Source organism: Mus caroli, chromosome X (assembly GCF_900094665.2).
Source record: "Mus caroli chromosome X, CAROLI_EIJ_v1.1, whole genome shotgun sequence".
Taxonomy (NCBI): Eukaryota; Metazoa; Chordata; class Mammalia; order Rodentia; family Muridae; genus Mus; species Mus caroli.
The window spans coordinates 10,759,743-10,785,747 of record NC_034589.1 but is presented as its reverse complement, the minus strand read 5'-3'; the positions used below and the strand labels follow the sequence as shown (position 1 = coordinate 10,785,747).

The following is a 26,005-nucleotide window of genomic DNA, read 5'->3' as shown; positions in this document are numbered from 1 at the left end:
TTCATTTGGCCAATTGGCCAGCCCTCATGGCCATGTTTTCATGACTCACCTAACCCATGGTGGCTTCTCTCTCTTCCTTCACCTTCTTCTCCTCCTCAAGGTTCTCCTCAGACTCCAAGCCTGGGAAACCTAAACCTTACTTATGTCTCTTTTGCCCAGTTATTGGCTGTTAGCATCTTTATTTACCAATTAGTTAGAAATAATGTGGGGGCATGGTCATGGGTTTACCTGCAGACTCCAGATCTTCGGCGCCCACACTTAGCATTATAATAGACAGCAAAACCAAACCTCAACAGTAGAATCTAGTGTTTCATCCTCTTTAAATAAACAAAGGCCTTCTCTGACTATCTTTAATGAAACAGCTCTCTGAGATCTTACCTTGTTTGTCTTTCTTTACTGGTGATGGGTTTGAAGACATGCACTTTATTTGGGGCAAACAAAGGGTTTTATATTTTGGAGGGGAGGGTGTGAGAATATCTAGGTAGGGAAAGGTCATTGGCTGAAGGCTAAGGCTACCAAGGTGCCTCATTAGCATGTAGAGGCATTTCAGGTGCTGGGTAAGTGAATGACTACCTGTGTCAACCTGCTCTGAAGCAGGCATGAAAACAGGAAGAGAGTTAGCTCTACTCCTGCTGGTCTCAAGTTTGAGATTTATGGGATTTAAGCATGCTTCACCTCACCAGTTCTGTGCTATTTCCTCTGGTGCAATGGTCCACATGCCCCACAAGATAAATCCCTGTTTCAGGCTCCACTTTTGTATGTCCCAGCCTAGGATAATTACAGTTTTATTTGTGATTGTAAAGGTGACTATCAAAATACTCTGGTTAGACAGACCATCACCTGACCAGTAGAGAAAGTTCTATTTGCAGTCACCAAAAAGAGACAGTATGTGTTATCATGGTCCCTGCTGTGAATACATATTGCCAGTCACCCTTCATTCATATGCACTTGATTATTTTATAGGTGGACTATCAGTTTTATTCAGGCTGGAAATGTGACTATTTAAAATTGTTTACCTTGTAGCTGTATTCCTTGTTTCTTATAACCACTCATTTCATCCAATCAGTGGTGCATATTACTTTCTGCTAATGACATATATGTTAATGTTTATTCTAGGACAGTTCTTGTTTTTTTAGTGAAAGGAATCAGGCTCAGGTGGTATGATTTTTCCTATTCTTCACCATTTTCTTGTTTGTAATTACTGAAAATTTTGTCAGCTCTAGTAGCCACTCTTTGAGTATGGTAGAGATAAATGGACCCTACATGTACCCTTTTTGAGCTACCATGTCAAGCCTGGACTGACTTTTTCTAGACTTCTTAAGTGAGAAAAATCAGACCCTAGTTCAGAAGTTCTCCACTTATAAAAGCATTTGGAAATGTGGTGGAGGTATTCTGATTCACCACAAAGTGTAAAGAGTAAGGTTATACTAGGATAAGTTGAGAGAGGTACTTGTTTTGGGTTATCCATTTAAGTTGATCCCTAAGTTTAGCAATTATTCTGGATAATATTTGCTATAATGTATTTAAGGGTAAATGTAAAAATGTCACAATTAGCAAAATAACATACTAAACAATGGTAGGATCAATAACTGTCATGCGATCCACACTGAGCCTGAAGTGAAAAGCTTAGTAGTATTGATTTTTTTTTTTATTTTTAGCATTTCTATATTTTGTTCATCGGGATTTTTTTACATTAATTTTGAAGTTTTAAACTGCCTCATACGTGGGGTAGTAGTTACTAAGAGGTCTGCTACCAATGACTGCCTGGGTGCCAAAATGCATATGAAGCAGGCAACCCTGTACTGCACAGAATCATTTTACCTAAAATGGCAGCCATGCTTCTGTTGAGAAAGCCTAATTTGTTTTAAAACCCTTAGCACTGGGATGATTGATGCAAATAGCTAAAACAAGTTTTCTTGATACTCTCCACTTCTGAAAAGCTATTGATGTCATTGATTAGCTAAGGAAAAGAAGGCCATCATATGCCAAGCTAAAAGTCTGACTACTCCACAGTCATACTGGAGCACATAACATGAACACAGCTAAGCTTGGTGGCTAGGACATGCAATGTCAACCACTCAGGCGTCTAAGGCAGGAAGACATTAAGTTCAAGAACTGCCTGGAAAATAGAGTAAGTTCAAGGCCAGTTTGGGCAAGTTCCTGAGACCCTGTCTCAAAATGAAAAAAAAAAAAAAATAGAAAGCAAGAAACAACAACAACCAAACAAAAAACAATCAATCAAAAAACAAGGTTAGGTATATAGCTCAGTAGAACACTTTTCTAGTGTGAGACCCTAGGTTTAATTCCCAGTACTAGAAACAAAAACAAACAAAAAGAATGTTGTTCAAACCACAAAATGCGTCATTCACTCTTAATGGTTCCCAGCTACCATCCTAGTACCTTCATTAAGAAGCAGCAGAAATAATTGTAGTGGATATGTAAATAAGGAATCATACATTCACAAGAAGTGCTAGGATCTGAGATTGAGTGTTGGAGGCACTCGTTCTAGTGTTATGGACCATTAACTATCTGTGTGCCCATAGCTTAGTCACTCTACCTCTCTAAGCATCAGCTGCCTTCACTTCATGTGACTTGACTAGATGATTTCTAAGAGGTTTTTGCCTCTGGCCATCTAGACATATATTCATGCTAGAATTGGGCCTAGGGTTTTAATTACATCAGTATTTAGCAGTATGTGTAGGTCTTAGCCGTTTGTGATGTGTTGCAGTTGGTTACTATTATACATAATCCTATGGTTAGCTGCTTTTATAAAAAGTCAAAATATTTAGAAATGTGTAGATAACTAAATGCTTTTCTATGACTTTTATCTGGATGTTAAGTACCATTTACATTAACTATATAATTATGCTCTCATTTCTTTTCATTTTTCAGTGGCAGCTAGTTAGCGTAATTTATTTGCTATTTCATAAATGATTCTATTATAGAAAATGCCAGGATAAAGGTTGATCTTATGGAGTATACATTCATTTAAAAGTACTATTTTATTTTTTCCATTTATTAAAACATAATTATAATTAAAACTACTGACCACTGAATTAGAATTTTAATTACTTCCCATTAATTGACTTTGGGTTTATAGTGAGCTAATTATATAGTATTTTATGAATCTTTCTACTTTAAACAATATAAAAATAGTTCAGTCTTTTGGGTCACCTTGATTTTCTTTGTGTTCATGTGCTTGAATAGGTTGTGTGTGTGTGTGTGTGTGTGTGCATGCACACGCACATGAGAGCACATGTGTGAAAGTCAGGGGGTTAACCCTGGGGTATGGTTCCTCAGGAGCGTTTTTGAAACAGTTTCTCACTGGGATCTGGAGTTCAACAAGTAGGTTTGGCTGGCTGGCCATCAAAACGTCAATGATTCCTGTTTCTGTCTCCAGTGTGTGTCACCATGCCTGGGTTTTTACGTTAGAGATAGAACTCAGGGTGTCATATATGATAGTCATTTTTCAGTCATTCACTGAGCCCGACTTAAAAAGTGAGCAAGCTAGTTTCTTATTGCTTTCTTAGCAGGTATTAGAAAAGACATTAAGTAAGATTAGAATTTGTGTAAGGGATATTGGGGGAGGGCTTACAGAAAAGAAGAGTTGTTCTGGATTAGATTTTTTTTTTTTTTTTTTTTTTGATTTTCCGAGACAGGGTTTCTCTGTATCTGTGCAGCCATGGCTGTCCTGGAACTCACTTTGTAGACCAGGCTGGCCTCGAACTTAGAAATCCACCTGCCTCTGCCTCCTGAGTGCTGGGACTGCACGCCTGGCTCTGGATTAGATATTATCAAGAAGCCAGAGTACTTTTATGAGTTGGGAAATGTTAACACATCTCTTTGACAGAGAGATCAGACTAGAGAGTAGCTATTGCTGTAATTGGGAGAAAACCTACCTATGAACCAGAAAAGGGGGAGTTTGACATTTTTTGTGAGGGGGGGGAATGCTGGATATCATTTATTTTCTGTCACACATGATTATGGAGTTGTCTTGGTATTTCTTTATCCATCATAGTTACAGGGTGGCCCTGTCTGGTGTTGTTGATTGAAATTATTCTTATTCCCCAGTGAAACACCAGGTCTGCTGACAGTATTAGGTGGGCAGGCCTCAGGGGCTGATTTTCTTTTCTAGTCCACTACCAGTAAATCTTCCAAATTTTTCTGTAGGGTGATTTAGGACTAGTTAACTACATAAAAGTTTCACATGATTAACAAAGAACAGTGCATAAAAACAGATTGTAGGAATCTTGCCTAAAGTCAATTAGGTATATTATAAAATATAATCTGTGTATTAAATTAAAAGACAGTTACACTTTGAAAATTGTCAGGTACTATACCTTTAAGCTGTACCTCAAATTGCAAATGGAAACTTTTCTATAGGTTTATGTAATTTTTAAATGATCTGATTCCTGATAGAAACATTTTATAAGAGACCAATATGTATAGTTATAACAGTGTAATTGCAGTATGTTGCCATCTAATTCCTATGTTTTACTCACAATTATATAAATCTTTAGCTATTTAGCTTTACAGAAGAAATCAAAAGGCCTCTCTGAAATCAAATTTGATACCCCAAATTCTCAACTATGTATCCTACATTTATCATTAAGAGTAAAGTACACAATTACAGTGTTTAAATTTATGTTAAAATGAGAGTTTCCAATTTCATTATATAATGTGGGTTTCTCTAATCTTCTTTCGAAATTCAGAAAGCATTTAATTAAAAAGTATCCTGAAAACTGGTATAATTTTTTTTGGAATTAAAAGAATGAGATTCATAAATGAGTATTTTACTAAAGAAGAGTTTCTCTCTTTTCTATATAATCTATAAATTGACTCCTTGACAAAATTTTAAGGCCTTTTCCATGGGTCTATGCTCAAAAAAGAAAAAAAAGGAAAAATATTTATTTTTATTACGATATGTATATGCTTTTTAAAAAGGTTTATTTTTATTTTTAATTGTTTGTGGGGTTGCTGTGTGTGTGGCTTCAGTTCCCCATACAAGGGCCAGAAGAGTATGTCAGATCTCCCTAGACCTTACAGATGGCTTATAGCCTGAAGTGGATGTTCTACAAACCAAATTTGAATCTTCTGGAAGAGTAGTACAAGTAAGCTCTTAATCACTGAGCTATCTCTTCAGTCCCAGTTTGTTTTTGTTTTTAAGCAACAGGCCATAGCTTATTCTCATTAGCCTAAAGTCCTTTTAAGTGTTTTTAAGCTGAAACTTTAGTACCTATCCTATTAGAATGGCTATAATTTAAGAGGAATAGCAATACATTCCCAGTGTGATACCACCATCCCACCACTTTAAAAGACAGTTTGGTAGCGTTTAAAGTAGACATACATTTACCACGTGACCAAATGATTTCACTCCTACATACCTATCAAACTAAAATTGAAGCACATATACCAAAATACACATATACATTTTATTTTTATTTTAAATAGATTTATTTCATGTATATGAGGGTTTTCTTGCTAATATATATGTACACCATGTACATTCCATGTACTCTCAAAGGTCAGAAGAGGGACTTAGACCTTCTAGAATTAGTTACAGATGGTCATGAGCCTCATGTTGGTACTGAAAACTAAAACTAGATCCTCTGCAGGAGCAGCAAGTACTTTTCACTGCAGAGCCATTTCTCCAACGCCCCTCTCTATTTTTTTTTGTATGTGAATTTTTAAAAACTTTTGTGTATGTATGCAAGAGTACATATGTTTGTGTAAGTGAAAGTGTGTATGTGTGCATGTGCATGTGGAGGCCTCTGGCATATTTCCTCAGAAGCCGGCCACATTTTTTTTTTTTTTTTGAGACAGGGTCTCTCATTGGAACCTGGAGTTCACCTATTTATCTAGATTGGCTAGCCAGTGAGATCAAGGGATTTTCTTGGCACCAGTTGTCCAGCCTTGGAATTACAAATGCTCTCCACGACTAGCTATTTTATGTGAGTTCTGGGGGCTGCACTCAGGACCTCATGATTGCACAAGTACTTCAAAGACTTAATCATTTCTTCAGCCTTCACTTATTTATTTATTTATATAGCTGCATTATTTACAGTAGCTCAACCAGGGAATAACATAAACATCTATTCACTTAAAATGGATAAACAAAATTATTCAGCAATATAAACTCTTAAAGAATGCTGACATAAGTGAACCACAAAAGCATACTAAATGAAATATAGAAGCCTTCATAGTATATGGTTTCACCTACATGAAATTCTAGAAAAGAAAATATATAGGAAAAAGCAAATCAATCCCTGCTTGGGGCATGCAGAGGGAAACATTTCAAGGGTTATAGGAATGTTCTAAACTAGATTATCCTAAACTAGATTGTACAAATCATTATACAGCACTATAAATTTATAAAAGTCCACTGACTGACCAGTGTAATTATAGGAGATAAATTTTATGGAATACAAATTACAGCATAATGGCAGAAGGACTGGAAGAGGTGAAGGGGATTGCAACCCCACAGGAAGAACAACATCAACTGGCCAGACCACCCAGTGCTCCCAGGGACTAGACCACCAACCAAGGAGTGTACAGGGCTCCAGATACATAGGTAGCAGAGGATGGCCTTGTCTGACATCAACAAGGGGGAGGCCCTACGTCCTGTGGAGGTTTGATGCCCCAGTGTAAAGAGATGCTGGAGGGGTGGGGTGAGAGAGGGTGGGTGGGTGGGGAGCACCCTCATAGAGGCAAAAGGGAGGGAGGAGAGGGAGTTTGTGGGATGGGGTCTTGTGCAGGGGTAACCATGAAGTGGGATATCATTTGAGATGTAAACAAATAGAATGATTAATAAAAAAACTGAAAAAAATGACAGCTTAATATATGGCTTTGAATTATTGTCCCACAAAAATACTATGTACTAGGTGACTTAAAAACAAAATGTATATTCTTAGGGGTTGAAGAGATAGCTCAGAGGCTGATATTCCAGAGGTCTTGAGTTCAATTCCTAACAACCACATTGTGGCTTGCAATCATCTCTAATGAGTTCTGATGCCCTCTTCTAGCATGCAGATGCACATGCAGACAGAATACTCAAATACATAATATAAATAAATCTTTTTTAAAACCAACAAAAACAGGTTGTATTTTCCTCACAGTTCTGGAGGTAGGGTTGGATCCTCTTGAGACTTGCCTCCTTGACTGGCAGATCACTACCCCCCCACACACACACACACCCCCCTCCCCGCTACTTCGCAAATGGTTATTCACTGTGTGCATGGACTTTTTAAAAATATAAAACCCTGTCATTTCTTGAGATAAACTTTAGGTATAGAAGTTATGATTACTTATATATTTTCCACTTGTGATTTTAAACCAGCCAGAGGTTTATTTTAAACATTTAAAATTATTGAAGATTTTAACTTTCCATTTGAATACTAATAGTGGGAAATAATACAAATACTAACTGTGAATTGTATGTGAACCATATTCCTGATTTTAAAAATAATTTTGAAGTAATATTGGACTCATGGAAATAACAAAATGGTACAGTGAGTGTGCCCTTTCTTCAGATTTCCCTAACAGTGACATTTTATTTAACCATAACAAGTAATCAAGACACCTCAATTCCCTTCAATAGTTCTCTTATGTCTTCTTCACTTAGTCCTCCTCCCATTTAACAGAATGTATTTATTTTATAACTTTTCAGTTTTCCTCTTTTACATTTTTATATTTATATGTTTGTATTCCCTGCATTTACTTATAAACAGCATGTTCATACCTGGTGTCTACAGAGGTCAGAAGGCATCCATTCCCTTGGAACTGGAGTTACCCATGGTTGTGAGCAACTATATGGGTGCTAGAAAACAAACACGGATCCTCTGCAAGAGCTACAAATGCTCTTAACTACAAACTCACATCTTTAGTCCATGATTTTGATTTTTATGTATATGGTTGTTCTGCTTGTATTATGTGTGTCTTTATACTACTTATATGCCTAGTAGCTACAGAGGCTCAGGTATCAGAATCCACAGAAGTGAAGTTTTAGAAGATTATGAATTACCAGATAGATGCTGGGAATTGCACTTTATCCCTCTGAAACAGCAGCCAGTAATCTTAACTGCTGAATTATTTCTCTAGCCCCAAGATTTATTTTTATTATTTTTAATTATGTATCTATGTGTGGGTATATGCATATGTGTGCAGGTGCCTGTGGAGGGCAGAAGCAGACACTGGATGCCCTGGAGTTGGAGTTAGAAGTTGTGAGCCATCTAATGTATGTGCTATAATCTAACATCTGCACAAGCAGTGCTCTTAGCTATTGAGCCATATCATCACTTCCCTCCTCCAAGTTTTTCTGAGTTCCTTCACTATAACTTAGTTTTATCTGTTCTTGCATTTCATGTAAATAGAATCTGGAATCAGACTTACATAAGATGTGAAATATAAATTTGATAATATAATATATATATAGAAATCAAAAATAACAATTTCACATGAAAGATTTCTGGGTGTCTTTACTGTGGGTTTTAGTCTTCAGGGTTGATAGCCCCATTTTTAAACATGTAATTATGTTTTCCCCAAAACACATTGCTGCTCTTATCTCCTTCAGAGGTTCTTTGGGAACATTTGAAGAAGTTAAAATTGTCCATACCTTTCAATTTATTTTAATAATACTCTTCTATTTACCTTGTTTGAGCATTGTCTTTAGTTGTTGTTTTAATATTTGTTCCTTTGGGGTTTTCATTTTGAGAGAGAGAGGGAGAAAACATAAACAAGAGGAGTCGAGGAAGGGGAAAACAATATTTAAATATATTGTATGAAAACACTTTTAAATAAAAACAAAAAATACATGTTTTGAGTAGGACGTTCATTGTGTTATTCTGTGTGACAAAAAGTCTTTTGATAATGAATATTCTATATACCCCCATTCTCTTCTCCAATTCTGTTTTCTGCTGTATATTCTCTCACCCCTACCTTTCCTCCTTCTACTTGCATACCATCTATTACCTTCCTTGCCCCATGCTGTAAGCCTTCATTTCCATTCTTCATGGCCCCCCTTCCTAGTTTCCTTTAAGTGTGGATAAATCCATATATCGCTTTTGTAAACCTTTTATCAAAATTAAAAAGAAACGAAGGAATAAGGCTGTCCATTCTAGAAAATGACTGCACGTTACTTAAAGATACCCAGAAATATTAATCTTTGTTTTTTCTTCCGTGTGGCTCCATCTCCTTGGTTTTTTTTTTGTTGTTGTTGTTGTTGTTGTTATTTTTGTTTTTTGTTGTTTTATCTTTCTTTTTGTTCTGTGGTTTTCATTTCTTTGTTGCTTCTACTTCTGGCCATGCTTCTATTTTCTTTTCTCATTTAATGGACTCTTTTTATTCATTCTATTAACATTTATTTCCATCCCTTTCCATCTCCTAACTATGAAAATCCTAAATCCTATTTACCTTTCTTCTTTTTCCCTACTTTCCTGTTTGCAGCTTTGGAGTTGCTGGCTGCTCTTTTTTTTTTTTTTTTTTTAACATTAGCCATTATCACTATCAATAATATTATCAGAGTTATCTTCCTTTGTTTTACCCTCAGATTTGGAGCTTGGGTGCATCTGACTCCTGTAGTGGATCATTATCAGAAATTAACTCTACATCTAGTGCTTGGGGTGAGGGAGTGGTCCTTTGGAAACTTGGCCCTTCTTGACTCTAAGACAGCTTGGAACCTATATTTACCATCTTGGCCACATTTTTAATCTCCGTTTACCTGTTTCCTCATCTATTCATTGCAAATGACAGAATGTACCTTAGAGTTTCCCTTGACATCAAATGGATAATGGATATCAAACATCCAAACCCATGCTAGTAGTCATGCAGAATTAATTTCCATCCTTTGCCTCAGGCTTGCTTTGTTTCCTTACAGTGTCAGAAGGTCAGTGTTCCTAGGGAGCATAAAATAGACACTAAGACTATCACAGGCTATCACCCATGTTGCAGGATTCTTATATTTTCCTTTGAAATCAATTACAACATATAGCAGAACAAGTCTGCAGATTTTGCCACTGATATCATTGTGTTCTATCAAGAAGCCATTAAGTCATCCGTGTGGTACCATTCCCAATTATTCTTCTATGTACTATTTTGACTTGGGCCACTACAGATAGTTTTTAAAATCTAGTATTTAAGCACAAGGGTTTATGATGTCTTGTTTTGTTTTAGCAAAATTACTTAATGTCTTTTACGAAGAATGTCAATACCTACATACCTGTTTTCATTGTTTCATTGTTCTGAATTAAGAGCAATCAGTAATAAACTGACAACCAAGCTAACACTCTGAGTGTGTAGAACTTGTACATATTTCATAGCATTGCCATTTGTCTAGGTTAAGGGAAATTAACATAGCTATTTTGTTTATTGTAATGCTATTTATTTTGCAACCCATCCTGGTTTCTCCTTTCTGCTCTTGCCATGAAATCTTTTCTAAGGGGATTTGTCTACAGTTGCTTCTACTTGGTGATTTTCTTCCACCTGACTTTACAGGTCAGTTACTTTGGCATTTATGTTTCAAAAATAGATTAAAAAAAAAAACCCTGTATGTTCCATTCTAGTCGAATTGACCTTTATTAAAGCTTTGCTTTTCATGGATATGTAATGGGGACCCTACTGTGTGCTCTCAGCTTTCTATTTACTATATATTACTTGTGTAGCAAACTTGCCCTTCTTATTCCACTTTGTCCCCTTCTCCATTTCTTAGGGGTTCCTTTGAGTTTTTCAGTTGGGATTTTAAAAACATATCTATTGATTCTCTGGGACTTTCATATCATGTACCTTGATTATACTCACTTCCATAGTCCTTTCCTGTCCAGCTCTCCTTATAACCACCCCCCAAGTAAAAATAAAAACGAGGGTAAAAAGCCCAATTTCTGTTGTCTATATTCACTGGAGCATGGTCAAACTCTTAGTGCCCCTTAAATAGAATTGACTCTATCTCCTCCTGGACCTCTGTCAGAAGCCATCAATGTGGAGGGCTACCCTTCAGTACTTCTATCACACTTTTTCAGAGTTCTCTTTGGTGGATTCCTGTCTATGCTGTTGCTTTGGGGGGAAGGTTGAGGGGCCTTCTATGCTCTTCCCTGTCAGCTGAGCATCTGCAGTCATTGATATCACAGTAATAGTAGCCCCCAAGCTCTTCACAGAAGGAGAATGGAGTTTCTGGCAACAGCACAAACAATGAACATGTTCATTCAGAATTTTAGGATTAGCAGATATAGTAAAGAAAGATGGTGATGAGATTTGAGAGAATAATAATAATAATAATAATAATAATAATAATAAGGTAAAATGCTGGAGAGATGTCCTGATAGTGGCAGGTAAGGTGTTCTTATTGAAGGCTGGGATTTAGTTCTCGGCACCAACATCAGACACTTACAACTGCTTCCAACTCCACTTCCAAGGGACCCGGAGCCTCTTTCTGCATACCAGGCATCAACATGGTGCACATACATGCATGTAGGCAAAGCATTTATACACATAAGAGAAGACAGGAAAGATCTTTTGGGGGGGTATATGGATGTGAACATCAATTGGATTACTTTTTAGGTTTTGTTTTTCAGCAATCTAAAGAAAGGTAAGATATCTTTTTCCACTGCAGTTAGTTGTCAAGCTATTTTGCTAAGACACTAATACAATAGTGAGACTCAGCTACATTGGCTTGACTTTGTATCAAAGTGCTAAGTCAGTGCATAAGGCTCATGTTTAAGCATAGTATAAACACCATTACCTGTTAGCTAACAGTTGACCTTTTTCCTCTCTTGACTTCCTATTAAAGTTCCTGTTTATTAGAAAACATTCATGCTGGAACACTGCATATTGTTTCCTTCATTACCTGTGTCTTTCTTGATCTTCTGTCCCTTTTGCAGACTCACTTTAATTGTGGTGTTTGTTCTTTTTTTCTTTTTTGAAATTTTATTAGATATTTTCTTTATTTACATTTCAAATGCTATCCCAAAAGTTCCCTGTACTTCCCCCGTCCCTGCTCCCCTACCCACCCACTCCCACTTGTTTGCCCTGGCGTTCCCCTGTACTGGGGCATATAAAGTTTGCAAGACCTAGGGGCCTCTCTTCCCAATGATGGCCGACTAGGCCATCTTCTGCTTCATATGCAGCTGGAGACAGGAGTTCTGGGGGTACTGGTTAGTTCATATTGTTGTTCCTCCTATAGGGTTGCAGACCCCTTTAGCTCCTTGGGTACTTTCTCTAGCTCCTCGATTAGGGGCCCTGTGTTCCATCCAATAGCTGACTATGAGCATCTACTTCTGTATTTGTCAGGCACTGGCATAGCCTCATACCAGATAGCACTTCTCCATACTACCTTTTAAAATTGCATTTGTTTGTTTAAATAAAATTTATTATTCTAAAACATATTTGTGAGTGTGTGTACACATCTGGAAGTCAGGGGACAACTTGTGGGAGTGAGTTCTCTCCTTTACCATGTGGGTCTCAGGATTCCAACTTAGGTCATCAGGCTTGGCAACAAGCATCTTTTCCCACTTGGCTATTTCACTGGCTTCCTTATATGATCAGTGCATTTTCTCAAACCCCAATAATAATTTTTGCACCATCCTTTGAGCAAGTGTAAGTAGAGCTTCTGTGATAGCCCAAAGGGTTTGGCCAAGTTTTCCTCTCAACTGTCTCAGTCTTTTTTAAAATTTTAATTAATTTATTTTTACTTATTCCCTTTATATCCCACTCATTGTTCCCTTTCCAGGCCACCCTTTCCCACAATCCTTCTCCTATTACACCCCTCCCCTTCTCTGCTATGTTAGTCTTTTACCTTGAAACCTTGGGTAACTATTTCACTTCACTTCCCAAATCTTGACTTCTATAAGAAAAGGATCACAGTCTGACCTACTTTACAGAAAGAAAAGAGATAAGCAGTATAAAAATAAACAAAACATTGCAGGGACCATTAGCATTTGGGAACCTGAGGCAGGGGGATTATGAGTTCAGGCAGGCTACACTTTATAGTGAGACCTGATCTCAAGCCCCTATTTTCAAATTAGAAAAAAATCAATGTTGGTTATTTTTATTTAGATTTCAATACTTAGTGCCTAGCATAATATCTGATGAAGGACAGATATTCAGTAAAATATGCTGAGAAGCATATTGCTTTTAAAAAGTTGTGTATTTGTGCATGGTCAGAGGACTTTACTTTTGAGATGTGTTGATTAGCAACTTGATTTTCTCCGAATACATAGTGACTGTTACTGAGTTTGTTTGTTTGTTTTATCTACCTCAAAAGTTTAAATTTAGCAGTTTTCCTATACCTTGGCTGGTTTATGTTGTTTTAGCAAAGGAGACTGTTGGCTGCAAATACCTACTCTGTGATTTAGTTGTTGATACATTTCTGGGTATTGGAATACTTAGCGACCACTAGGTTATGCCAAAGTACTGGGGGACAAAGAAGTTTGGTTTATTGGGTAACTGCTAGAATTATAACCATATTGATTGACTATGGCAGTTTTTAAGCTTGTTGGTTAGTAACATAATTTCTCTTCGATAGCTTGGCTTCCTTGTTTTAATTCTAATATAAATGTAGAATATTAGGGAATAATTTTATTCATGTGTGTGAATTTATGCACACACATGTGAAAAAGCTTGCTTGTGAAAGCCAGAAGACACATCAGATTCCTTGAAATTGTGAGTTATGTTTGTAAGAAGCCTAACATGGGCTAAGATCCAAACATCAGATCCTAAACTTGCCTGCTCTCCAGCCCCAGGAAATCTTCCCACAGTGGTTCTGGATCTCTTTTCTTACTAATAGCAGGTGTATTTTAATTGCTTTGCTCCGCAGACTCTACAAGAATATGAAGACAGTATTTTAAGCTGCCAGCTTTGTATCCTATACTGACTTATATATTATTCAGTATTTTTATAAATTTCATATTCTCCCCACAGCTATAGTATATATACTTTTCTTAATCCTTTAAATAGTGCTGCAATATCTTGTGATCAACTAGTGCCAATTTTCTAATTTTTGCTAAAAGGTGAACAACAAAAAAGTGATTTATACCAGTTATATAGTTAATTGGTGATTGAGATACAAGAATATTCCCACATTTGAGATATTTCCATTTCTTCTTTTATGTACTGTAAAGCCCCATCTTGAAGCATAATAAATGTAAGTTAATGAATGCTTACGATATTTGTGCAGGTACATTTCTTCTTAAACCACAGATTTAGTCATAAAAATTGGTAGGTTAATTATAGATTTATGTTAGTTTTTATTAAGTAAAAAAATCCTGTGGAAGTCATCTTCCTATAATTTATCCCTCTGGTTATTCACTTATTTAACTTATTGATACTCTCTTAGTTCAACGATCTAAATGAGACTCAGAATTTGTTTCCCTAAGATATGTAATGTATAAGCATAGTATCCATAGAAACACACAATTTTTTCAAAAATGGGAAAGAACTAGAATTTAGAAATTGTGACTTGAGTATTGATTTTAATATGTACTCTCACTTCCACAATCCCAATTGAAATGACTGCAAAGTTTAAAAAGAAGAAATTACTTTAGTGTTGGAAGCTGGAGTGGAGGTAGGGATGGGGAGGTGGGGAGATATAGAGGGTTCATGTACATGGGACACATTTTTGAGGAATTGCTACTTAACAACTGAGTGTAGATGGGGGTGCATTCTAAATATACACCAAAACTAACATGTCATTCCACTTGACTAAAAAGAACTGAAATGGGGGGGGGTCAGAATAATATGCATGAGACTTTTAATCTGGTTTATGTTTGCAAATGTTGATGGCTTAAGATAGCCATCAAAAGTCCAGGAATATACTGAGCTCAAAGCAGAGCTTGCAATTACAGCCTTTCTGTGACACAAAGCCGTAGTACACAAAAGACTAGCCACTTTGTTCCTGGACTAAAGGTCAGGCCAATCTATGAAATGTTTATATGAAAAAAATTAAAAGGAAGATTTTCCTGCTAGGTACTATCCATGGCCCCCTCCCCAATTCTTTTTCCATGTCACACCTTAATTTGTATCAGTTCCACTCTAAGAAAAGGGGATTTAGGAGCATCAGGATGGATGGGGAAAACTGCAATATTTAGGAGGAAATCAAACCTGATACCCTGTTCAACAATGAACGACGAAACCCAATATGAGACTTCTGAAAAGATACAACGTAGATGGGGGAAAAAGTTCAAAACAACAAAACAAAACAAAACAAAACAAAATAAAAGGAATCTCATTTCAAAAGTATGTTTTGGGGGCTGGAGTCAATAATGGCTCAGCAGTTAAGAGGGCAGTCTGCTTTTGCAGGAGACCCCACTCAGTACCTAGTACCCACTTCAAAGCACCTCCAGGGTATCTGATACTCTCTTGTGGATTTCTAGGGTACTTGTACTCAATTGCAAACACTCACCCCTTGCATACATATTTAATTGAAACACAATAAGGCTAGATGTATGCCCTTAATCCTACTACTTGCGGTGGGAGCAGAAGTATGTTGATTCGCAGTTTGAGGCTAGCCAAGGCTGCTTAATGAGAGCCTGCCACAAACAAACAGACAGTATGTTTTCTTTAAGAAATGACTGTTTTGGGTTCTGATACAAGTTGTGTTTTCTCTTGAACAAGTGGAAGGGATACAAAGAAAGCAGTGAAAACCCTGAGAAGCGAGAGCTGCAAGAGGAAACAGCAGAAAGAACAGAAAGTTAAAAATGCTGCTGAATGAGAAGTGCAGGTTGCTACAGAATGAAAATAATGTAAGCAAACTACAGGCTGCATCATGTGAAGAAAAAAATGGCAGAATGGAATATTAGGAAGAAAAGTGATAGTATCTCTTAAAAGTCAAATCTAAGAAAACAAGATGACAGTTTAGAAAGATGGAGATTCAAAGCCAAGCAGATTAAGCATACTTTAAGAAAATAAAAATGACATTTTTTTGAACTACAGAAAGAACTAGGCCTGCAAAGTGAGTATGTATACTGTACCAAGTTTCTGAGGGAAAAAAAAAACAGTAAATTATACATATTCTGATAGTTTTATACTACAGTAATACAAAGACTGATAAATGATAAATGGGAAATGATAAAACACTGCTAGAAAGGGTATTTCCAGCTTAAAGCAGTGTGTTTCAACTGTCCTAATGCTGCGACCCTTTACTACAGGTCCTCATGTTGTGGTGACCCCAAATCATAAATTTATTTTGATTCTTTGTAAGTGTAATCTTGCTATTATGTTTCATAATGTAAATATGTGACATGCAGGATATCTGATATACGACCTCCAAAGGGCATCAAGTGACACTGAGAGATGCTGCTCTAAAGGGAGGAGCTGCATTATTAAATGCTGTGAGCCAACAGAGTAATGTATGTATCTCTTAAGAGGAACAAGTTTGTGACCAGAAATTTTATAACCATTCAGCATACCACTTGAAGATATACTGCAGCCAATTAAGAAATTAAGCAAATCAAGCCAGGCATGGCAGTTCACACCTTCAATCCTAATATTTAGGAGAAAGAAGCAGGTGAATTTTTGAGTTCGAGGCCAGCCTAGTCTATAAAACAAGTACTAGGACAGCCAAGACTATACAGAGAGACCCTATCTCAAATAAATAAACAAACAAACAAACAAACTACTCAGTCAATAGGTAGTTAGGAAATAGAAATAAATTAAAAGCACAATTAAACATTTTAAGCATTTATTGAAAAACAGAAGGATAACAAATGGACTCCATATGCAATATAGAAACAGGAAATAACATACTAGTTTTGTTCAGATGAATTTCAACCATTATTAATATATGGGATGCTTGAAATTATTTCTTAAAAATTATAGTAATAGTTAAAATCTGTTGACCAGGAGGAGAAAGAAATTGTCTCTATATCATCTTTATCACCTTTATGACCTCGAAATGTTTTTCATGTAACTCTGTTTTAAAAATATATGCTCTTTGTAGTTCTTGGGAAACTTAAAATGATCTAGATAGAGTTCAAGGTCAGCTTGGGTTATATAGAAAGCCTTGTTTCAAATTAAAAGGGGAAAATGATGTTAAGTAGTTTTGACTTAAATTACCAGAATATTAAAAATCTCCTATTTAGCCGGGCGTGGTGGTGGTGCATGCCTTTAATCTCAGCACTCGGGAGGCAGAGGCAGGCAGATTTCTCAGTTTGAGACCAGCCTGGTGAGTTCCAGAGGAGCCAGGGCTATAGAGAGAAACCCTGTCTCGAAAAACACCAAAAAAAAAAAAAAAAAAACACACAAACAAACAAAAACCCCCCAAAAACCAAAAACCAAAAACTCCAAATCTCCTATTTATTACTGACGACATTTTGGTGGTATATAGTCGTTAAGTATGAGAATTCTTCTTATAATCAGAAAACAAGTTACTTAAAATAATATGCAAGTTAGTATAGCTATATGAGAACACTTATATAAAAGATACCATCAGTAGTGAGTTTTAGGAAATAAAAATGGGACCTTTTCCCATTCCTTGTCATATTATTTGTAATGCATTATGTATCTTTATAAAGGGGACTTTCTGAAAAGAAAAAAAATTCAAATGTAGCAGAATTATAATTACAGGCAAAACTTAATGAACCATATAGCTTAAGACATCAAAGAAAGCACAAAGAAACATCAGAGTGCAAAGCAAAACGTTAAGTTTAAAAGCCCAGTTGCATAAAACAGCAAACAAAAGAAATTTGAATAAGCCCAGGCAGCCCAAGAATTATCTAAATCAAACACATTTCACACTTGTTTGCTTTGAAATAAATACAGAAAAAATGGATTTAAGTCACAAATTCAGGGGAGTAAGGTAGTTTATATGCTAGTAAAGCAACTACTGTAGCAAATATTAGCAAAATTGGTTCAGGAATGGATTAGCCAATAACTATGGAAATATTAGACAACTGGCAGAAAGTCACTCCAAAACTTAGCTACTGTGGTTGGATTATGCCCTTACACTTTACTGTTTCTACCTCGTTTCTTGTTTTTTGTTTTTGTTTTCAATTAGGAATCCTGAAAACTCAACAGTAAGCAGGTATGAATCTCGAAGTTCGATTTAGATATGAATAAAAGCCTCAAGAACAAAATCCTTTGTCTTTAAAGACAAAGTGCCCTATTTTCTGCCTTCAATTTTTAATTATAGACATAGCTGACATTTATTATTTTTGCTTGGTATTTTTGTTAAGTGCTGCTGACTGAAACCAGGAACTTCTGCATGTTAAACATACACTGTTACAGAGAGCTATATCCCTACCATTGCCTTTTAAATGTTTAAGTGCTCTAAAAGAAATACCAGGGTTCAGAGAGGTGGTGGCTGTTAATAAGTTTGAGGAGCCCTATGATTCTGGACTAACTTCACCAATGGCTTAGGGATCACTAACAGTAAGTTAAATTTCTATACCACTGGCTGCCCTAATGGGCCTGATACATCTAAAACAGGACAATGGACACACTAAGTACCATACCAAAAAGGGCAGGGGTAAATAATTATTTGAAGCTCAAAAAAAAATGCCTGTTGCTTAAGTACAAAAACTATTTACAGGGAACTGGAGATGGCTTAGCTGATAAGATTGCATACTAACTTTGCAGAGGACAGAGTTCTCTTCCCAGAAGCCATATTGGTTGGCTCATAGTTGCTTGTAATTTCACTTCCAGCAGATCTGACACCTTCCTCCTGGTCTTTAAAGGCACCTACACTCACATGCACATACTTTCACATGTTTTTTAAAAGCTGGACATGGTAGTGCTAACTTTCAATACCTAAACTTTCAAGGAAAAAGAGGCAAGTGGATCTCTTGAGTTTGAGACCAATCAGGTCTACATAGTGAGATCCTGTATCAAAAAGAACAAACAAAAACAAAAAGAAAAACCCCATAGAAAACAACAAAAAATATTCACAAAGTGGCCCAAATCTCATACATTTACAGAATATCTATTTTTAAGGATTCCTTACCCCTAATCATAGACTCTGTAAGTGAAAATTGCTGTTTTTGATTTAGGTCATTCAGATAGGACTATAGTGCTCACTCCCATTCTTGAAAAAATATGGTGAAGTCTTCTGCATGTTAAGAAATACACTACAGCCATTTACCATAAAAAGGTAGCAAATAAGTAAGTTAGAAAGATAGCTTTCCTGTAGAAGTAACATTATTTTGGAAAGGAAAAATACTTTCCTTATTTGTACAGCCTATTTATCTGGCTGAATGTGTATTTACAGATGCAGGTAGTAATATGCTTGCTTATGGGTGCTGCAAACAGAACCCAGGACTTTTCAAGTATTAGGCAAGTGCTCTCTACTACTGAGCCACACCCTCAGTTCAAGATACAATTTTTCATTCACACCTATCTTTGAAATGTTCAACTGACAGTGTCACTTGGCAACGGCATCACTGATTTCCCTCTTTCACAAAGCTAAGGTAATAAGAAAGGTAAATGAAAGAGGATACTGAAATACACTGAATAGAGTTTTGAAAAATGCAATTAAGGGCATACCTACCCACACAGTATGGCTAAGGTAGAATTTCCCAAACTGGTATTTCTGGAGAATTTGTGGTTGAGTTTTATAGCATTAATCTCTAAGAAAAGAAAGAAGTGTCTGTTTTTGGTTATTTATGGTACATGCTAATACATCAAAGAACACATCAAACCTTAAAATTTAAAACAGATAAAAGACTACATATGATTTTATACAACTATTTTCCTAAAATGTGTATTTATAAAACCTTGTTTTGTACAGTATTCTAAAAGATCAGGCCCCTGTAGGTTGAAGGATACTTTAAAGCAATATCAAATTAATTAACTGGGAAAAAGATACATGGTTCAAAGAATTTTTCAAGTTTGTGTCTTGAAAACTACAATAAAACCAAGCTTGTTACATTCTACTAACTTTTCTGGTTCTGTTAAAACACAGCTTATTTGCATTTAAAACTTTTTCTTCAAAAGACTGGATTCTCAAACAAAGGGGGAAATCTATGATATATTCTGTTATTTATATAAAGTACTGTATGCCAGTTTTCTGGTAAGGCTTGCTATACTTTATATTTGGCACCTAAAAGCAGAGTACATATCCCATTATTTTTTTGCCTTAGTTTTTACATCAGAGAGGGGCATAATGGCTTATTCTCTATTATTCTCCTTATATCATCTTCCATCCCACATATTATAATTAAACTTCCCCCAAATGCTAATGAAGTTAGGTACTAATTTATATGTCAAAAAAGTCTTTGCTTACTTCCTAAGTAGTATTCTAAGATTGAGTAAGGTTACGTATAACAACACTGAAGTTTGAAAGCTTACAACATAGTAAACTATAACTGATGAATGCACAAATATATTTAAAACATGCTAAATAAGTGCTGTGATTCCAATAAACAAAAGGATTATTTGTCCCTTTAGATTGGTAGTCAGAGATAACATTTCTGTGAATGTGACTTTTGAGCTCAAAGACAGATGGAGGTAAGCCATCTTTTCTGGATGCAGTTTTACAGGGTAAAAGACCTTTCATTTCTCACCCAAAAATGTGGTATGTATGTTGCCACACCACAGTGAGCTTCATTAACACAAGTATTTTTTCTAAAGTCTGAATCAATTTTCCAATGTTATGATGATATACTGAGATCTGAAGAGCTTCACAATTACATTTTAAGTTCAGATTCAAGACTCTCAGTGGTTCACACTCAACCTTACTTGGTTCTTAACACTTGCAGCACCTCCAGAGTCTCTGTTCCCATCTTACTGCAATCCAATCAGAAGTAGATGTATTAAGGAGCGATTTTGAGGAAGGCATCTTGTCCAGATACTCTCTACTTTTATGAACTCAGAATAGATTATTAAGATAAAGGTGTTCAAAATCCTTTGATTTTGTCAGGCCAACACTTTTTCAAGACTCTTGACTGTGTCCTTTCTTTTTTAAATGTTGTAGAGGTAAGAGGTATTCTCCCTCAAGGTGGCCAAGACATGAGACAGTGGCTTATTTTTGATTCTGGCAATTTCTTGCACAGTATGCAGGCCCATGCCTGGATGTGCATATTGGCAAAGGCTTTTGGGAACATGACGAGGCAGAAAGTAAGGAGCATCAGTTTCAATAAGAATTCTCTCCAGTGGGATTTTTTTTAGAGCCTCACGTGCCTGCCACGCATTAGAGTAAGTCAGAACTGCCGTGAAGCCTACAGACATGTTAGGAAAGTACTCTAGCAGTGGCTCAATGAGTGGGTAACTGCCAGTGAAGCAATGCCTGTGAATCTTATAGTCATAAGGCACACATTTTTTCATGATGCCCATTAGATCTTCATCAGCCTCTCGGCAGTGAATTACCAAGGGCATCTTCATAGATACAGCTAAGCGCAATTGTCGCTCAAAAATCCTAAACTGCTCTGGGACAGGTGTGGTGCACTTGTAAGAGTAGTCCAAGCCCATTTCTCCAAAGGCGACAGCCTTGGGGTGGCGCAAGGCAAACAAGAGGTTTCTTTCATGATGCTCATTGTAGTAACGTGCAAAATGAGGATGACATCCAAAGGCACCCCAAACCAGATCTTCACTCAATAGCGCTTTCCATAGACCATTTCTTAGGGTACGAGGATCACAGAAATCAGTGATGCAGCCCTGAAATTCCTTAGGAAAAGTATAGCTATAAATTTCCCTGAATTCAGCAAAGCTTCCTTGAAAGAACAACTTGGAAAACAGCATGTCCAAGTGACAATGAGTATCGATGAAACCTTCCATTTGGCTTTGATTTCCACTTGGCAGGAAATCAGATGCACATGCTCCAGCTCCCTGAATATATGGCAGCTCATTCTCTTGATATGTGTACTTTGCCTGTGCTTCTGTGCCTTTGGAAGATAAAATTGTGCGGGAATTACAGTATTCCTTATCATCTTTTCCCTGCATACGACCGCTCATCTCTTCAGAAGTATAGTAAGAATAGCCAACTGGGATGTCTTTCTTGACTCTCTCATTCCTGGATGTGGTAGGACTAGTCCAAGTGTTGGTATTCCAAGGGCTAAAGTATGAACTAGGCTGTAGGGAGTCATTCTTATTCTTACAGGATAAAGACTGTGAAATGGCTGGCAGTCTTGGGGAGAATGATGCATCCTGAATGAATCTGGCTGTGGAGGCCTTAACATTAGACCTGTAACTTCCTGAAGAGTTGGAGGCCTCAGTCATTCCTCTTTCTTTAGACTTTTGGAATAATGAAGAGGAATTATCCTCACTCTGATATTTTGGGAGTAGAAGGCTTTTTTCATAGCTGATTGCATTTTTATCACCAAATAACTCCTCACTAGGTGTTTTAAATCCACGGAGAAGCCATTTCCTCTCTCCAAAGTTGCCTATCTTAGGAAGCTGGGCCACAAAAGGAAGATTTTTGGATAGTCTTCTGCCCATCTTAGGATGCTCCATTCCAGCCCTAGAACATGCCCCTTGGGTCATAGTAAACTCTGCTGGTGCTTCAGCTCTGGGCTTAGAGGGCTCTTCTTGGGGAATAGTGGGCTCTGCTCTAGGCATTGAAGGCTCTGCTACTCTGGGTACTGGAGGCTTTCCTCCCAGCTTTAGAGGCTCCTCCCTGGGCTCTGCACTAGGCATTGGAGCCTCCACCACAGGCTTTGGAGGTGGTTCCACCATGGGCTCTGGAGGCTCCGCCCTGGGCTTTGGAGACTGCTCTCTGAGCTTTGGAGGCTCCACCACAGGCTTTGGAGGCTCTGCTCTCGGCTTTGCAGGCTCCACTTTGGGCTTTGGAGTCCTCCTTTCCCTTCTAGGCTTTGGAGACTGTATTGCCAGAGAGGCTGCAGGCTTAAACTCCACTCCAGCCTTGAGGCAGTCCACTCCAGTCTTTGCTCCAGCTTTAAAATGCTCTGCTTCCATCTTAGGAATCTCCAGCCCAGGCTTAGGGGGGGCTCCTGCACTGGATCTTGTATTAACACAAGGCCCCCCTTTCCCTATGGGGACACCAGCTTCCCCTTTTAGGGAATCAGTCTCTCTCTTTCCCTTTGGTACACCAGCCTCCCCTTTTCCGTTTGGGGCACCAGCTTCCTCCTTTCCATTTGGGGCACCAGCTTCCTCCTTTCCGTTTAAGGCTCCCGCTCCCTCCTTTCCATTTGGGGTACCACTTAGCCCTTTTGTCCTTGGAGCCATCCCCTTTCCTTCCAGAGAACCTCCCCTTTCTTTTTGTGTTGATTTCCCCAAGATAGCTTTCTGGTAAATCACAGAAGAATCCTGTTCTTGAACTTTGTCCCTCTTTCTCTGAGAGGTTTTTGGTGCCTCAGTCTTATTTTGACCTTCTGCTTCAGTTTTAAATTCAGAACTGTGGGAGCCATGCTTGTTACCACCGTAGGCATCCTCTAGAGAAGCCATCGTTAAGAAACTGGGTGGCAATTTGAAAAGTCAGTCCCCAAAACTGCAGAAAACTGCCCACTGTAGCAGCTACGGAGGCAGCTCTACCCTCACGCCTGAAATTAGCTCTACCCTCACGCCTGAAATTAAGGGGAGAAATTGAGCTGTAGAATGCGCCACAGGGGAAATTTCAGAGTTCGCAAAGTCTTGCTGGCCTTTTTGGCCCTTGAAGCCCCTAGGGCCTTTAGCCCTCACCAAGTCACTTAACCAAGTCCCCGGGGCAAAACTATTTGCTACGTGAGGGGTTTATAAGTGGGCACCACTCAAATGGTGCTGGAACTCACACGGCTCCTTCTGCGATGCCTCAGGAACCTTTCTTCTCGTTTCAACGTTGTTCAGGACCTTCCGCCGTACTTTCAAAGTGCTTCGGAAAAACTAGAGATCAGGATTCTGGAGAAGCTTCACACAGCGACCGAACGCCAGGACGAGCTTCTCAGAATGACGAGGATTTTCGACTTTTAGCCCCTGTTTCCTGTTTGATGACGTACTTCCTGTTCATCAAACAATGTAACCTTTGGCTTGGGGTTCAGGGCCCCTCCTCCTGACTTTACCTCTACTGGCTAGGAGGGAAATAGTTCAGCCTCTATTGTTCCTCTTATTCACAGTGGATAGGCCAGAAACGTGGAGCCCCTCCTCAACCCCACCTCTTTTCTCCACAAGCCTTTTTGTTTCTTCCGTTCCGCTTCTTTCTTGTGGCTAGTTATGTGGTCCTCGCTAGACCTCCGGTGGTGAGTTGCCACCATTTTGTATGTATTTGTGTTATGTCTTCACTTTGTTCGCTCTCTACTCGTGGCTTGTTGCCCTTGCCCCTATTATGAATAATACAGTTGTGTCTTTGAAAACATAATTTAAACCTATGTACTAGCATTTCTCCCTTACCCCTTAAGCCTATGTGCCCCCTTTCCCACCTCCTTTCTCCTTTTCCACCCCTTAGACCCCCTTTCTCCTTTCCCCAACTCTTTTTACAAATGTATTTATTCACTTTACATCAGAGTATCAGCTCCCTCTCCCAGTACCCCTTCACTCAGACCCCCCCCATTCTTCCCTCCTTTCTCTGAGAAGGGGGAAACCCCTAGGGTATCACCCCCGCCCCCCTCCACAAGTTTCTGCAGGACCAGGCACATCCTCTCCCACTGAGGCCAGTCACTGTGGTTCAGTTAGGGGAAGAGATGCACAGGCAGGAAACAGATTCAAGGACAGCTTCCACTCTAGTTGTTGGAGGACCCGCAGGAATACCAAGTTGCATGTCTGCTACATATATGCAGGAGTCAAGGTCCAGCCAGTGGGTACTCACTCTGGTTGGTGGTTCACTCTCTGAGAGACTGCAAGGGTCCGTGTTGTTTTTGTTGGTGTTCCTGTCCTCCTCAAGTCATAACACCTCCATCCTCACCTATATTTCTTATATTTATGAAATACTGGAATGCCCTTTGGTGTCCTGGCTTCCTATTTCTGTGACCCCTGGGGTATCTTTCCGAGTATACCATGGTCAATCTACCCCATTTTTGTAGGAGGAAAATGAAAGAGGTTGATTTGTTAACATAAAGCTGAGAATCTATCAAGTATTTAGTCCCCTTCCAACATTCTCCCTCTTTTCAAATAGCATAGGTGTAGTTTTTAAAAAGCATAACTTAAACTTACATACTTCCTATATTTTTGGTTGTGAGCTTATCCTTTAGCACACTTACATACTTCTTAAAACAATTATGAAATATAACCATTCTTTGTAATTTTTAACTTAACATTTCTGCATGTCTCAAGTAATTTTATTACTACTATATGGTTCTTAAAACTGTATTAGTGAGTTTATATATTCCAGGAACTACATACACTTAATTTACCAAACTATTTCGTTTCAAACCTTTTAGACCTCCCCATTCTACTCTTTTCCCCTTATAATTAAAAAAATGCAGTAAAATATCTTTGCAACATTTAAGATTTCTAGTTTGATTTTTCCCTCCCTTTGGGCTATGTGCCCATACTTCTTGAGTTACCTCTCAAGAAGGATAGGCATAGGATTTTTTCAAATTGCTCCACATTGTCTCAGAAGAACTGCAATATTTTAAAAGGTGATATGAACTGAGGCATGGTTGTTCTTTTCTAATACTGCAATACCAGGTGATCAGAAGTTCATGGCCAGCCTGGAACAGAAAAACAGTATGTTTCAGGATAAATCCAAACCCTCCATGATTAATTATATCCTTTTAACAGAAGACACATACAGTACCAAACTTGAGGCCTCTGGCAATTTTAATTGGATGTATCTGGTAATTTCTTAAAGTAAACATTTCATTTGTTTTTCTAATTTCTTTTATATAGTCTTTTAAATGTAAAAATTATTATAAAATGCCAAGTTTGTTTCTTTTCATATTTTCCATTTTATTTTCTTTAAATCCTAGAATTCCCTACAGTGTCCCATCATTCTGTCCTTCTTCCTATGTGCTGTCACCTTCACCTCCTTATTTGTGTGTGTGTGTGTCCTGAAAGAGGTTGATTTGTTGGGATAAAGCTGATACTTAATTAGGTGGAGATATACAGCCAGCTTGTTTAAGTTAGTAATTGTCATTTGTGATTATTTTATTATGTATTAAATTTGTGTACTCAATAGAATCTATTCTTTTTTGGTTTTTTTTTTTTTGGTTTTTTTTTTTTT

At 37.7% G+C, this 26,005-nt stretch overlaps 1 protein-coding gene across 1 annotated transcript in view; it reads left to right on the top strand.

The window, feature by feature from the left end:
* Nucleotides 1–26,005, top strand: part of Efhc2 (EF-hand domain containing 2) — a 183,214-nt gene that overhangs the window by 36,282 nt on the left and 120,927 nt on the right. The gene's annotated exons all lie outside the window — the stretch shown is intronic.